Source organism: Dromiciops gliroides, chromosome 2 (assembly GCF_019393635.1).
Source record: "Dromiciops gliroides isolate mDroGli1 chromosome 2, mDroGli1.pri, whole genome shotgun sequence".
NCBI lineage: Eukaryota > Metazoa > Chordata > Mammalia > Microbiotheria > Microbiotheriidae > Dromiciops > Dromiciops gliroides.
This window is the reverse complement of record NC_057862.1, coordinates 126,684,940-126,701,887: the sequence shown is the minus strand read 5'-3', so window position 1 is coordinate 126,701,887 and position 16,948 is coordinate 126,684,940. Positions and strand designations below refer to the sequence as shown.

The following is a 16,948-nucleotide window of genomic DNA, read 5'->3' as shown; positions in this document are numbered from 1 at the left end:
AAGGGCATTAAATGTCAAATAGAAGGATTTAAATTTTATCATAGAAGCATTAGGGGAGCATCTTTTGGTTCAGAAAGTGTTTTCCCCATAGCAACCATGAAAGGTATGTAGTATTACTGTTATCACCCCTATTTTAGAGAGGAGGAAACTGAAATTGCGAGAAGTTAAGTGACTTATTTAGGATCGGAATTCAACCTGAGGACTCTCATCAGATGGATGGATGGATGGATAGATATAGAGATGCCTAGTAGGAATATAAAGATAAAGGATTTTCAAGTAACAAGTGACCTTTAGATACTGAACTGAAGCTTTATACACAGGACAGGGCTTAAGACAGAGAGGGATTTTAGAGTCATCTGCATAGAGGAGGTACTAGAAAGGCATGAAAGAAAAAGTTTACAAGAGACATAATATAAAGTGACAGAAGCAAAAGGCCAGCACTGTGCACCCCTACTTAATCTGTGAGGCTAAAGTAGAGCCATCATGGAAGACAACAGGACCGTGCCAATAGGGTAGGAGAAAAGCAGAATAGTGTCATAAAATGAAAAGAAAGGGAGTGTTTCCAGAAAAAAAGGGTGGTCAGCAGTTTCAGACTCTACAAAAAGTTCAAGTAGAATGATGATTAAAAGAAGACTGTTAGATTTGACATGGACTTTTAAAAGAAGGTCATTAATAACTTTTTGCATACAGGATCAACGTATAATCTGCCCTTTTAAATTATTAATCAGGGTTTAGTTTTATAAAAGTCTATATTGGAATAAAACTTGCATTAGTAGTGAATTTACATATTTGTACATAGAGTTTCTGCTTGTTAGCATGATTGTAGAGCCAATTGCTCAATAAAGCTATAGTCCACTATAGTAGATACAGCCCTGGACTAGGAAGCAAGTGCCTTACACTAGTCTTGGCTCTGCTGCTAATTTGATGTGGTTCTGTCATCCTAAGCGAGTCATTTCATTCCACTGGCCCTGTTTCTCATGTGTTGAATAAAGGGTTTAAACTAGATGAGATGAGTTCTAAAATTCTGTCATGGTGGATATATAATCATGCCTTCTATTTCATTATAAAGAAGGAGAAGAAAGCTGGGCATGATCTCACATGCATCCTACAGTTTCAGAGTTCAAAGAAAGGTTAGATAGAACCCTGTGGCCTATGAATTGTGCTAGGGAGGCCCAACCAGTAAGGATGACAGTTTCTTAAGAATGAAACTGGATTGCTGTCGAAGATGGCGGAGGAGAGGCTGTGACTCCCACAAGCTCCAGATAAACCCGTCCATTCATGCCCAAATAATGTGGTAAAAATCAAAACCCAGAACAGCCTAATGCACATAAGAACAGAGTGAGACTGTTTCTCCGCAAAAGAGGGCAATTCTGATCACCTACTGATCAGGCTGAACAACTCAGTGCACGGTCCGGACCCAGCCAGGGACGCTGCTTCCAGCACGTCAGAGTCTTCAGCACCAGCAGCTTCTGAGGCTCTGATCACGGACTGGTGAGGGGGTTCGGAGGTAGGCCGGGGTGAAGTGGAGGCAGTATCTACTGGAGTTGGGGCAAAGCGCCCTGGGTCTGAACCAGTGGGCTGAATCGAGTGGTGGTGGCCCAGTGGGGGAGGGGTAAAAGCACGCCAAGCTTCTGACCATAGAGAATCAGAGCTCAATCAGACTTCTGTTTCCGGGTCAAAGAGAAAGCGGCTGTGATTACTCACAAGCCAGGCAGGCTGAGAAGAAGCCCAATCACCCCCTGGGCCACGCTGTAGCACGAACAGTGTGTCCGGGAAGCAGTGCTACACTTTAAGGAGTAAAAAGCCAAGAAACAGTAAGCCAGCATGAGTAGGCAGAGAAAGCAGAAGACCATCGAAAACTACTTTGGGGGAAAGGTAGACCATAATACATCCTCAGAAGAAGAAGATAATAATAGGGTCAAAGCTCCAACATCCAAAGCTTCCAAGAAAAATACGAACTGGTCTCAGGCCATGGAAGCTCTCAAAAGGGACTTTGAAGAGAAAGTAGGAGAGATAGAATGAAGATGTAGAGAAAGAGAGGAAGGAATGGAAAGAGAAATGAGAGCAATGCAGGAGAGTCATGAGAAAAAAGTCAACAGTTTGAAAAGCCAAATGGAAAAGGAGATTAAAAAACTGTCTGCTGAAAATAATTGCCTAAGAATTAGGATTGAACAAATGGAAGCTAGTGACCTTTTGAGAAACCAAGACACAGTAAAGCAAATCCAATTGAATGAAAAAATAGAGGGCAATGTGAAATATCTCCTTGGAAAAACAGCTGACCTAGAAAATAAATCTAGGAGAGATAATTTGAAAATCATTGGACTACCTGAAAACCATGACCAAAACAAGAGTTTAGACACTATCCTCCAAGAGATTGTGAGGGAAAATTGCCCTGATATTCTAGAAGCAGAAGCTAAAATAGAAATTGAAAGAATCCACCGATTACCTCCTGAAAGAGATCCCAAAAGGAAAACCTCCAGGCATATTATAGCCAAATTCCAGAACTCGCAGGTCAAGGAGAAAATATTGCAAGCAGCTAGAAAAAAGGAATTTAAATACTGTGGAGCTCCAATAAGGATAAAGGACTGGAGGGCATGGAATATGATATTCCAGAGGGCAAAGGAACTGGGACTACAGCCAAAAATCACTTACCCAGCAAAACTAAGCATCATCTTTCAGAGGCAAACATGGAACTTCAAGGAGAAAGAAGACTTTCAGGCATTTGTTATGAAAAGACCTGAACTGAATAGAAAATTTGACTTTCAAATACAAGACCCTGGAGAAGCATAAAAAGATAAACAGGAAAAAGACTTCATGAGGGATATTAAAAGATCAAACTGTTAACATTCCTATATGGGAAGATAATACAGAGGACACAGGTCTGAACTGAATATGAAGGGATGTTATGTTTTGTTCTTTGTGGGGTGTCTTATGTATGGGGCCGGATTTGGGCTTGGGGCCTCCTGGGTCCAGGGCTGGTACATTGTCCACTGTGCCACCTAACTAACCCATAATGACATCCTTAAAATAGGGTTGAGGGGTAGGAGAAATAGACTGGGGGAGGGGGAAGGGGAGAGATGGTCTGGGGAGAGGTTGTTCACATGAAGGAAACAAGAAAAAAGCTTATGGAGGGGAGGGGAAGAGGGGGAAGGAATTGGGGAGTGATTGAACCTTAATATCATCAGAATTGACTCAAAGAAGGACTAACATACATACTCAAGTGGGTATAGCAATATATTTTGCCCTGAGGGAGGGGAGGGAGATGGGGGGGGGAGAGGGGAAGGAGGGAAGGGCAGATTCTGGGAGAGAGTAGTAAAAAGCAAAATACTTTCAAGGAAGGTGAAGATGTTCTGCATAACGGCACAAGTATGAAATATTGAATTGCTTGATTTCATAGGGAGGGTTGAGGAGAGAGGGCGGAAGAAAATTTGGAACATAGAATTAGCTCAAAGACCTTAAACTCATCAGAGTTGGCTCATGGAGGGAATAACATTCACACCCAGTTGGGAGGAGTAATCTATTTAACCTTATAGGAAAGTATGAGGGGAAGAGGATAAGGAAGGAAGGGTGAAAAAAAAGGGAGTGCAGAGTAGGGGAGGGAACAGTCAGAAGTAAAATACTTTTGAGGAGGAATAGTTTAAAAGAAGATAGAAAATAGAGTAAATATCATGGGAAGGGAATAGGATGGAGGGAAATAGTTATGATGACTTTGCTGGGCTAATATGAAGAAAATTCTTTGTCAAATTTAAGGTACATTATTTAGGTTATGATGAACAGGATACTATTAGAAAAACCTGGAAAGACCTACATGAACTGAAGCAGAGTGAAATGCACTGTATACAAAATAACAGCAATAGTGTAAAATGATCTGCTGGGAAGCATATGGTTATTTTCAGCAAGGCAATGGTCCAATATAACCCTGAAGGACCATGAAAATGGCAACCCATCTACAGAGAAAGAAGTGATAGTATCTGAAATAGATGGAAACACATTTTTTTTCCTTTTCTTTTTTTTTCTTTTTTGGTGAGGCAATTGGGGTTGGGTGGCTTGCCCGGGGTCATGCGGCTGGTGGGTGTTGGGTGTCTGGGGCCGGATTTGGGCTCAGGTGCTCCTGGTTCCAGGGCCGGTGCTCTGTCCGCTGCACCACCTAGCTGCCCCTGGAAACACATTTTTTTTAAAAATGTTTTTTCCCTTTGAAAATTCCTCAGTCTGAAGTTTTGGGAGTTTTTTGACTGTTTTTTTCTCACAACCTAGCTAATGTGGGAATGTTTTCCATGACTACTCATGTATAATTTATTTTGAAATGCTTGAGTTCTAGTGGGTGGGGGTGGGAAGAGAAGTTGGAACAATTTTTTAAAAAAAATTGATGTTAAAATTTGTTTTTACATATATTTTGGAAAATAAAATTCTATTCAAAAAAAGAAAAAGAATGAAACTGAGGGCAGTTAGGTGGTGCAGTGGATAAAGCAACAGCCCTGGATTCAGGAGGACCTGAGTTCAAATCCAGCCTCAGACACTTGACACTTATAGCTGTGTGACCTTGGGCTTAACCCTCATTGCCCTGAAAAACAAACAAACAAAAAAGAATGAAACTGAAAATGACAGATTAATATAACAATGTTGAAAGAGAAAAAGAACTATCTAAAGAGATCAATGTGGATGCATAGGGAACTCACTGCTCCGATTTTCTTGTTTGTTTGTTTGTTTTTGGTGAGGCAATTGGGGTTAAGTGACTTGCCCAGGGTCACAGAGCTAGTAAGTGTTAAGTGTCTGAGGCCAGATTTGAACTCAAGTACTCCTGACTCCAGGGCCGTTGTTCTATCCACTGCACCACCTAGCTGCCCCCTCTGCTCTGATTTTCAATGGATATACTGTAATAGAGAATGGAAACAAAAATAAATACTATAAAGATAAAAGGAAAAAAGTTGGAAAGCTTTACAAGAATAGGGTCAAGAACAGTAATGTTCAGATGATATTAAGGCTGTCCATGCATGTCAAGCACCACAAAATGTACATTAAAAATCTATATTAGGGATAAAAGCATGATCAAAGAAGGGTTAGGTGAGATGATGAAAACATCAGTTTTTTGGTTACTTCTTTTTTCTCTGACAAGGAGAATATTGTTATTTCTATGACTAATGAGAACTTGAAACACAAGGTAAAAGAGAAAATGCTAAAAGAGCACTGAACTGTCTTAAATGAGTTTAAGCCATCAGGTCAGAAAGAACTACATCCCAGGTTACTGAAAAATATAAAATGATTGCTGAGCCACTGTCAGCTATCCTGAAAAGATTACATATAAAGACAGAGGTGCCACAGGAGTGGAAAAAGGTCATGTCTCAATCCTTCCCCTCTCCCCAAAAGGGGAATAGAATCTGCAAATTTAGAAGCTTGTTATAGATTCCTGGCTCAAGTCTATAATACATTACTAAAATGATGATTTAGGAGTATCTTAAAAGGGAAGCAATGATCTTGATGTGGCTATGTTGGTCCTTACTGAAATCTTATCGATTATGCTAACATAGTAACCTCTTTTTTATTTTATTGACAGGGTTACTAAATTGACTGTTTAGAGAAAAACTGCACACAGACTGCAGATTTTAGCAAACTGTTTGATGAAGGTGCATGCGCTCTTGTTGTGGGTAAGATAGAGATGTGGGCTAGATGATGGTGTATTTGTGACAAGTTGATTTGCTGGATTCTGAATAATTATAGGGTTAATGTTGGTTAGTAGAGTGGCCCAAGAATTTGTACTCAGTCCTAAGTGGCTTTGTGTTTTTAGCAAGAATTTATGTAAGTGTATAGATGGATGCTTATTAGATGTGTTAGATGACATGACACTACAATGGATAGCTAGCATGGTGGATGACATAATCAAGATCTATCTCAGTAATGCATTGGATTTTCCCTTACAGGATGTCTTCAAGCAACATCTGGATGACTACTTATTAGGGATGTTGTAGAGGGGGTCTTTGTTCAGGTATGGGTTAGAGAAGGTGGTGTAAGTCTCTCATAACTCTGGAGATTCTGTGATTCTTTTCCTCAGTGCTGACTTGCATAAAGTCTATTTTTCTATGCACTCCAGGCCCTGCACTCTCTATCCACTGTACCACCTAGCTGCCTCTAAATGATCTTCAGGTGTGGTTGAGCTTTAATTTCTTTGGGCTTTGGGTTGGTTCTACTGTTAACTGGTTTTGTAATCTTAGTAAAATCACTGAATGTGTCCCCCAGAAAGACCTATTTTCCTCCTCTATAAAAGATGGTTCTAGATCAGCCTTTGTTCTAGCTGTTAAGTTTTCTGATTCTGCTATTTTAGTTATTAAATGCATTAAGGTTGGTGACCCAGCTGTCTGAGTTATATTCAAAAAGAGAACACCAAGTGATTTAGAAGTGTCTCTTGGAATGGAGTGTCTCACAAGACTTAGGAATTGTCTCCCTTATGAAGTTAAAGGGTTTTCGTTTTAGAATGATTTCATTTAGACAATTTGAGAGCCAAATGAAAAAAGCTTGTAACCCTCAAAAGCGTAGTTTTAGACATTTTTTAAAAATGTAGTTCCCTGAGGCAGCCCCTATTTTATTATTTTTTTAATTTGTAATTTTATAGTACTACCATTTCAGCAGTGAAATTGGAGCCAACTCAAGTTTGATTCATTCCATGTTGGGGAAATTAGAAGTACAGTTAGTTCGTATTTGGACTGGCTAAATTCTCCAAGATGCAGATAAAATGGATTTAAAGCTTGTTTATTTCACATTTTGTCCTTACTCTTTTTCATTCTTTCCTCCCTCATTATACCAATGGGTCTCATTTAATTGGAGAAGATGACTCTGTCTTTCCCAAGCTTACTTTTTGCACTTTGTCTCGCTATCTCTGGCCTCGCGCTCGCTCGCTCTCTCTCTCTCTCTTTCTCCCTCCCTCCCTCCCTCCATCTCATACTTCCTAATTTTCCTCTTCTTTCTCAGATGAAGAGTATATCAATCTGATTCTAGGACCTCATGAGTATTAACCTTCAGTGTTCTTTGACTTACTTTTTCTTTTCTTTACTCATTTAATTTAATTTTGCCAGAGATCAGAACATTCTTTGTTGAGCTTTCTTTTATCTACAAGCCAAAGGGTCCTCTTTCCCTATATTTCAGTCCATAATCCTCTTAAGAGTATTTACTACCCACCTCTAAGAAGGATGACCTTTTTATTCTTGGAATATAAGGCCTTAAGCATTTAAAAGAGGCTAACAGCTACTCCAGTAAAAGGCTGTTTGATGTAGAATTTTGGACTTGAAATGACTACTTGGGAGAGTTAGTGCCCTACCTGAGTTTTGGTTCTAGAACAGAACTAACATACGGGATTTTACTGTTACCCTAGTAAGGCAGTTTCTGACTGAGAAAGTACATTGATTTTTCTAAGGAGCCATTGAAGCTATTCAGGTACCTGTATATCTGACTGTTATTTTGATGGAACAAGTGATTTCAAATAGAGTTTGGCTTCTGATATACACTTTTGGTAAGGGTAAGAAATGAAATTTCTCTCTAACTTCCCTTCTGCATGATCACTTTATTTAAAAGGGCATTTATTATGCACCTACTATATATAAATCTCACTGGTAGGAGCTGAAGAGATTAGGTAAATTAGACACTATCCATCTTTTCAGCTAGTTGTAAAAGAGAAATGAGTAGAGGGATCCTGTTTTTAAAATCTTTTTAACATTTCACCACCTAGCATTAGTGGCCAATGACTTTTGGGTTATCTAGGTTCCTAAAACACCTTGAGACTTTTTAGTATGTGCATTGATATGGTTAGGACTAGGTGATGAAATTGAATTCTTGCATAATTCATGTACTTCAGCCTTGTAGAAGTCAACTTAATCTCTCATATAGAAACCATACATCTTTTTTTTTTTTTTTTAGTGAGGCAATTGGGGTTAAGTGACTTACCCAGGGTCACACAGCTAGTAAGTGTTAAGTGTCCGAGGCCGGATTTGAACCCAGGTACTCCTGACTCCAGGGCCGGTGCTTTATTCACTGTGCCACCTAGCTGCCCCTAGAAACCATACATCTTAACATTCATTTGTGCTTAATTGATGTAGAATGTGACCAAGACAATGCATTTATGTTGTATATGACAGTGATATTTGCACTTCAGAGAAGGAATTTTGCATTAAATTATGTATTTATATAAGGCAACCTATTATAATTTGTATAACTCACCAAAAATTTACTTTTACCCTTAGGATGTGGAATTTTCCACCTTTCTTCTGTAAAAAAAAAAATTAATTATTAACTATATCTAGCCTGGAAAATTTATAATTTTGGACTTATGAAAAATTATAAGTTTATATGAAAAAGTATAGGTTTAGAGAAATTATAACTGGGTCACAAGTCCTGCTGCGGTCGCCATTCAAATGTGAAAATATTTTGAATTGACTAGCCTAATTTCGGGGGCTAATGCTGACTGGAGGACTAATCTGGGGACTGTTGACTAGCTGGCTATTTGACTGCTATTAATTTAGCATGGGCCGTTTATAAAATTCCACCACACTGCTCCACTCCCAAATTGATAAGCAAAATATTAAGAAGCCTCTTAACTAAATAATCAAAGCAGAGTTTATTTATGAGATACTATTTAAATTAAGAATACCGGGAAATAAAATGTACAACCTGACTGCATTGCGGTGCCTCTCTTTCCACTATGACTCTTTCCCACCTGCTGTGCCTCGAACTTTTTTAATACAATAAGGGCCTTAACCGCCTCCCACTACACTTTCCCTGCTCAGCTACTTTCTTCTAATTCCTCTTAATCTTCACTTTCTCCAACCTGTATCCCATGCTGACCACTTCTGTGCTCTCAGCTGCTTCCTGTTCAGTCTGTCTTCTGCCACCTTTGCTCCTAGTCCTGCCTTGCTATTTGTCTCATCCCCCCCCATCTCTCCTTTCTAATCTCGTCAGCCGCCCTCTTGACCTCTTCTCAGCACCCAGTCTCCTTGTCCGAACCCCCCCCCCCCCTTTGCTGTCTAACTCCCAGGTCTATATATACCTTTTCTTCTCTCCACTCAAATCTCTGGGCTTTCTGGGTCCCTGCAGACCAAGCTAATCTGCCAGTCAGGGCTGCGGCTGGGGCTGAGGGGGGATGCTCCAGCATCACGTACCTCACAAGAGCCCAGCCTGGACAAGCCCGGTATCTCTCGGATCCCTCCGCTTAGGTTGGAGGGAGCTGGGGCTTTTCCCCCACAGCTGTCTGACCTGGAGTCTTGTACAGCCCACGGGGCTTTTTGGCTCAGCTGAAGCTGAGGAGGAGGGGAAGAGACCCTGAGGGCCTAAGGCTTTCTAATCTCAGCCTAAAGGTAGAGTCCCCAAATCAAAATAAATTTCCACACTTCCATCAGCTTGGAAATAAATATTTATTGTAATCCATAACCCTGTTTTCCATTGTACCACAAAGAAATTTCCATTCTGTAGAAATAATGATGGTGATAGCAGCTAAAATTTATATATTACCTTAAGGTTTACAAAGCACTTTACATTTAATACTTAACACTTATACTTAACCTCTCAGGAAGTGATATTATAATTTCCATTTTAATAATAATAATAATAATAATAGCATTTACATAATGCCTACTATGTGCCAGGCACTATGCTAAATGCTTTACAAATATTATCTCATTTGATCCTCACAACAACCCTGGAGGGTAGGTGCTCTTATTATCCCCATTTTACCATTGGGGAATCTGAGGAAAACAAGTTAATTGACTTCTCCATCTTCTGTCAGCCCAAAGAACTGTCAGGAAAGTACAGCAGAGTGGTTGTTCCAAATTGAAAGTCTCCTGTTTCATAGCCATCACTGATCCCAGCAATTCTATAGAGAGACAGGAGCTGTGTGAGTAAGTGGATATAATGTCCTGTCCAGGGATAGAATAGCCTGTTGTACAAAGGAAAGAACAACTTGGGGCATCACATGTTGAGATAGCAGGGATGGACAAATGAAATGGGATTATTCCTCTTACTCTTGAATGTTTTTAAAAGCTGTTTCTTAAAAGAATGTTATTACAAATCCTATAAGTATTCCTTCATCCCTAGCTATGTAAAAAGGCTGTTCTATAGTAACTTGCTCTGCATTTCAAGCAAAAAATACATCAATGGTAAAGATTCAATCTAGAAATAAATGGTAGAGCAAGAAAACCTACACTGACCGGCATTCCCATGCCTCACTGAGTTGTTGATGGTACAACTTTATTAGTTTTCCAGTACCTTAGTGACAGTAGTAACAAGTTGAGTTAGGCAAGCACTTTCCCTGGAGGAGGACCATTCAGAACAGTGGTCAGCTTGACCTTGTTTGTCCTCTCCCAAAGAGGTCCTTGGCATCAAGAGGATGTCATGACTTGCAATGAATTGGATTTAAGTGAGGGAGGGCTGTGCAGGGTCATCAACCTCACTCTCCTGCAGAGCCATCTGGGTCCAGTGGCAAGGTATATATCAGGATGACTGGAGATGGCCCCAGATGTTTAAGTCAGTTGGGGTTAAGTGACTTGCCCAGGAACACACAGGTAGTAAGTGTCTGAGGTGATATTTGAACTCAGGTCCTCCCAGTGAACTTCAGGACCAGTGTTCTATCCACTTTACCACCTAGCTGCCCAAGTCCCTTTTATGATATGGGCAAAATTAGTTTTTGGTACTGTTTCCCATCACTTTGGACCCCTTTTCGACATATACCTTGTCACTGAACATCAGGATGTCTGGAGATGGCCCCGGGTCAGCTTGATATGGTAGAATTGAAGGCTTGCTATACAGAGAGACCAGAGACTGCTCAATACCAGAAACATCATGTGGGGAATGTTTCATTCTCATTTGGCCACAGTATTGTTTAATCCCAAAAGATGACATGATCCTTTCAGGGGGTAATGCTGACCACAAAGGAAAAGACATGATCCAGGATCAAACAGACCAAGTGAAGTACAAAGAACAGCATGTACATTCTCTATATCTTGGCTTTCGGAATTTATCTTTTGAATCATTGCTGGTTATTTGTTTCTGGTTAATAGCATCCTAAACTTTAATCCTTGTGAGTAGGGTGTGTGTGTGTGTGTGTGTGTGTGTGTGTGTGTGTGTGTGTGTGTGTGTGTGTGTGTGTGTGTTGGGGCAGGGGGGCGAATTTTAAGTAAGCTTGGCAGTTTTCTATGGAAAGTCTATTAGCCTCAGTTGCACTGATGATTAGATTCTATCTTCATATAGCATAGCTAAAAAGGCAAAGGGGGGGGGTGATAAGAACAAGAACCCAAAAGGTTAAATCAAATCCTGCCAGCTGGCTCGTCCACTATTAACAAATAATTATATATTTCTTCTTGACTTTAAATAAAGTAATCTCATCTCCAAGGCTAACTAAAGAATCATTCTAATGCTTGAGCTATAAAAGGCCCTTTTGCCTTCTTAGACTAGGCCTACCTTATTTGAGTCATATGTGGCTGATGTGCCACATCTCACATTAAATGTGGGTTTATCTTTCTCACATTTGAAATGAGAATTTCTGTATCAAATAGAGGTATAAGATGATGATAAGCGTTAATTTCTAGCCTTACTTAATTAGAAATGACTCCCTATCTTATTTCTCTTCCTTGCCAATTCCTTCTTAATTCATATTGAACTTTGCCTAACATAGCTATAAAAATGTTTGTTTTTATATTTCATCTTTATTCCAGCTTTGTGATGACACCTCTGCTGAATCTTCTTTAGTTAAATCACATTGATTACTTTAGTGTGTTGGCTCTGCCAGCTGGACTAAACAATTATCATGGTAGTTATTAATCACAATATTTTCTGAGTACTTTAATGACCTCTGCAGTCTCTTTCATCTCTTAGTCCAATGATTTTCTGTGTGTGTATGTGTGTGTGGAATATAAAGAAAATTATGGTTTCTACTTTTATATAATAATAATAACTCACTTATATAGTGCTTTATTTTATCTACCTTCTATTAATTGATCCTCATAACAGTCCTGTGAGGTAATTGCTAGATATTGTTATATCCATTTTAAAGATAAGGAAAATCAAGTTCTGGTTAAGTGACCTGCTTGCTTATGGTCAATTACCTAGTTTCTGAACCAGGATTTAAACTGAAATCATCATGATTCTAAGTCCAGCATTCTGTCTACTGTGTAAACACTGCATTTGTAGCATATGCTTTGACAACATAAATTTATGAAACATTAAGCACGGGTTGAGTTCCTATTACTTTGTAGATTTGTGTGGGATACTGAACAGTGTAGGGTAGAAGATGTTCATACCAAATATGTCAGTAAGAAACTGCAAATTCAATAAACATTTATTAAGCGTTTCCTGTGTACTACTGTGTACTATGTTAAGTGCTGTGGATATAAGTAGGAAAAAGAAAAGCAGTCCCTACCCTCATGGAGCTTGAAGTCTAATTGGGAAAGTGAAAAGGAAGCTAGAGGGGTAGAGGAGAGCACCAAGGATACCCCATGTCAGGGCATCATATCCTGTGGAGTTCAAACCAAACAAATCGACAGATTGAAAGTGAAGAGTGAGGGGCAGCTAGGTGGCACAATGGATAGAGCACCAGCCCTGGAGTCAGGAATACCTGAGTTCAAATCTGGCCTCAGACACTTAACACTTACTAGCTGTGTGCCCCTGGGCAAGTCACTTAACCCCAATTGACTCACTAAATTTAAAAAAAAAAAAAGGAAAAAAAAAGAAAGTGAAGAGTGAGCTTAGAAGTCCAGGTCCTTGCCCTCTCTAAAGGAAAACTTCAGGAGGAATTGAGCGCTGTGGCCTCCAGCAAGAAGGGAGAGCAGGATGAGGGAGCTAGGAAGGTGTTGAGTGTATCCAAGACTGAGTTTGATGTCAGATAAGCAGCTTATCCTGCATGCAGGAGGAGCATCTTCCCTGGAGCTCAAACCAAATAGAGCTGCAGATGGAAAGTTCAGATCCTGCCCATAAAATGATATTGGGGACACACCATACAGAATTTTAAATGACTAGAGAACAAAAACATGGCAGCATTCAAATACATACATGGTAGTGTTGGACTGAATGTGGGTTTAAAGGGTAGCAACAATGATGGAACTTCACTTGGCATCAAAGAGTAAGCCCTAGGCTTGGCATCTGGACACCAGGTTCAAATTCTGCCTCAGACACTTAGTCACTGTGTGAACATTAGAAAAATCATTTAATATCTCAGAGCCTCAGTTTCCTCATTTATAAAATAGGGGTGGTAGTACTTGAACTAGCTACTTTACAGGTTTGTTGTAAAGAAAAGCACTTTAATAACCTTAGGGGGTTATACAAGTCTAACTTCTTATTAGCACACTATGAGTCATTCAGTAAGACAAATGTTCAACTACATTATATGGTACTTAATTAACCTTGTAGTTACTATTATACACATTCCTCCCAGTTTTAGGGACTATGCATTTAGGTAATATCTTAGTACTCAACTAGTGATCCTGGATATTTACTGAGGACAACAGTCCTTGCCTCTGCAGTATTTACTTTTGTCATCTTTGAGCTTTTCACTCTTAAAGCTGTTGCTTCTTACATCCTGTTTTTCTTTTTTTAAAGGCCATGGGGTATTAGAGGTTTTGTCCCTGTGATTTTATTGAGTGCCTACTAGGGGCCTAGCAGTATGCTAAATTGTGTAAAGGAAACACTTAAGTTATATGACAGGACTCCTGCCCTCAAGGAGATAGCAAGCATTTATTTTTATATGTAGATGTTTTATATATGTGTGTGAGTGTATGTAAATACATAAACATAAGTATATGCTATTTATATTTAAGGTTTGCAAAGTTGTTTAGAATATTAGCTTATTTTATCTTCCAATGTTTAGTACAGGGCCTGACACATAGTAAGCTCTAAATTATTGTTAATTGACTGACTCAGTCTGGAGGTAGGTGCTATTATTCCTCCCATTTAAGAGATCAGGAGACTTAAGCAGAGAGAAGTTAAGTAACTTGTCAAGGATTGAGTAAGTAACTTGCTAGTAAGTGTGTGAGGCATGGTTTAGATGAAATAAGACTAGTAGGTGTCAAACAATCAAAGTCAATTTCACAGATCAGTCATGTTATATAACATTGCATATTATGACTTTGCTTGTACCATTTCACTTGTGCTCCCCTGGTCTCAGTTTCATTTGTTAACTATATACATGTGAATTATTACTAATGTAATGTTGATGTGTGATCACATTATGTATAAATATTAAATAATAAAATATTATTGCATATTAATACAACAGACTTTGTTGAAATTGGTTAACAGGGATCTCCCAAAGGCCCATTAGAACATGAATTCAGTCTTCAGTGATGAGAATGTCCTAATTCTGAACTCCCTGAACAGCCTATGTGTTTCCTCTTTCTCTAGGTCCAGTTAGACTTTGGGGTGGCATATGTCTCGACAAGCACTATAACTGGAACCACCCTCTCCCCACCCTTTCTTTCATATGAAAGACAGGGGGTGAATACAACAGGTGCTGTTTGGCAATTTATTTATTTTGACCAAAGCCCTATTTATTAGTTAAAATTTCTCTTTTTTTGGAAGAGGCTTTTATTGTGGTAGTAGACACATAAGAACCTAAACAAACACAATGTAAGTGGCCACTCCCTTAAACCCATTTGATTTTAGATTAGGTTGGGCATTTAAAAATATATAAATATTTTCAGTTCCAAATTCTCTCACTTCCACCACCACCCATCGAAAAGGCAAGAAGTATGATATCAATTATATATGTATGTAATGTATTTCCACATTAGCTATATTTCGGGGGGGGGGAATAGAAAAAAAAGCAGAAAAAATATGCTTTACAGTTTGGAACTATGCCCAAGGGCTATGTCTGTATCCCAAAGAGACCACAGAAAAGGGAAAAGGACCCTCATGTCCAAAAATATTTATAGCAGCTCTCTTTGTGGTGGCAAAAAATGGAAAATCAAGGGAATGTCCATTAATAGGGGAATGGCTAAACAAGTTGTGTTATATGAATGTAATGGAATACTATTGTGCCGTAAGAAACAATGAGCAGAGGGGCAGCTAGGTGGTGTAGTGGATAGAGCACCGGCCCTGGATTCAGGAGGACCTGAGTTCAAATCCGACGTCAGACGCTTGACACTTACTAGCCATGTGACCCTGGGCAAGTCACTTAACCCCAATTGCCTCACCCCCCAAAAAAAAGGAAGAAGAAGAAAGAAACAATGAGAGAAACCTGGAAGGACTTACATGAACTGATGCTGACTGAGAGGAGCAGAACCAGGAGAACATTGTACACAGTAACAGCAACATTGTGTGATGAACAATGGTGATAGACTTGGCTTTTCTCAGCAATGCAAAGATCCAAGACAGTTTTAAAGAACTCATGATAGAAAATGTTCTCAGCACCCAGAAAAAAGAACTGTGAATTATGAATGCAGATTGAACCATATCTACTTTTGGACTGGTTTTTTTTCCTTCTTTCTTGAGGTTTTTCCCTTGTGCTCTGATTCTTCTTTCACAAGATAACTAATGCAGAAATATATTTAGTGTGATTGTATATATGCAACCTATATCATACTGCTTTCTGTCTTGGGGAGGAGGAAGGGAAGGGAGGGCGGGAGAAAAAAAATTGGAACTAAAAATTCTGTGAAAACAAATGTTGAAAACTATCCTTATATGTAACTGGAAAATAATAAAATACTTTAAAAAAAAAAGAAAAATATGCTTTAAGCTTTACGCAGAGTTCATCAGCTCTCTTTGGAGGTAGATAGCATTTGCCATCATGAGTCCTTTGGAATTGTAATAAATAATTGTATTTATCAGAATAGCTGTCTTTTAAATTGATTATTGTTATAATATTGCTATTGCTGTGTACAGTGTTTTGCTTACTATGTACCAGTTCATATAAGTCTAACCAGGTTTTTCTGAAACCATCCCCTTCATTTCTTCAGCACAAAAATATCCCATCACATTCATTTGCCGCAGTTTGTTCAGCCATTCCGCAGTTGATGAGCCTCCCCTCAGTTTCCAATTCTCTGTCACCACAAAAGAAGCTGCAGTAAACATTTTTGAACATAACAGGTCCTTTTGCTTTTTCTTTGCTCTCTTTGAGTTACAGATCTAGCAGCCATATTGCTTGGTCAAAGGGTATGCACTGTTTTTATAGCCCTTTGGGCATAGTTCTAAATTATTCTCCAGAATGGTTGAATAAGTTCACAACTCCACCTGCAGTGCATTAGGGTCCCTCTTTTTCCACATCACCAGCATTTGTCATTTTCCTTTTTTGTCATATTAGCCAATTTGAAAGGTGTGGGGTGGTACCTTACACTTTTTTTAATGTGCACTTCTCTCTAATTATTAGTGATTTACAGTATTTTTTCACTGCTTGTTTAAATTAGGCATTTATTAGATGTACCAGGCACTGTTCAACATCCTTTATTTCATTTGATCCTCTGTGAGAGATAGGTACTGCTATTGTCCCCATTCTATAGCCAAGGAAACTGAGACAAGTTCAGTAACTTACCCAGTGTTACACAGCTAGAAATTATCTGAGACCAGATTTGAATTTAGATCTTCCTGTCTATAGGCCCAGTGCTCTATGTAGTATCCATCTTGCTGCCAGTTTCAAAGGGATTCTTTTTGGAATATTATTTCTAGATGGGCATGATGGTACATCCCTATCATCTTTGCTGCTAGGGAGGTTAGAACTTGTGGATTGCTTTAACTTGGGAGTCCTGAACTGCAGGGGAGGCTAAAGCAGATCAGGTATCCACACTAAATCCAGCTATGATATGGTAATCCCCTAGGATTGGGGGATTGGAAGGGGGAGATAACCCAGATGCCCGAGGACGGGCAAACTGGCCCAGGCTAGAACAGTGCAGTGTGTCTTTCTTTCTTTTTTTTTTTTTTGGTTTGTTTGTTTGTTTTTTCTGTGGGGCAATGGGGGTTAAGTGACTTGCCCAGGGTCACACAGCTAGTA

At 39.3% G+C, this 16,948-nt stretch overlaps 1 protein-coding gene across 1 annotated transcript in view; it reads left to right on the top strand.

The window, feature by feature from the left end:
* AKAP13 (A-kinase anchoring protein 13) overlaps nucleotides 1-16,948 on the top strand; it is a 393,887-nt gene that overhangs the window by 181,874 nt on the left and 195,065 nt on the right. The window lies entirely within an intron of this gene.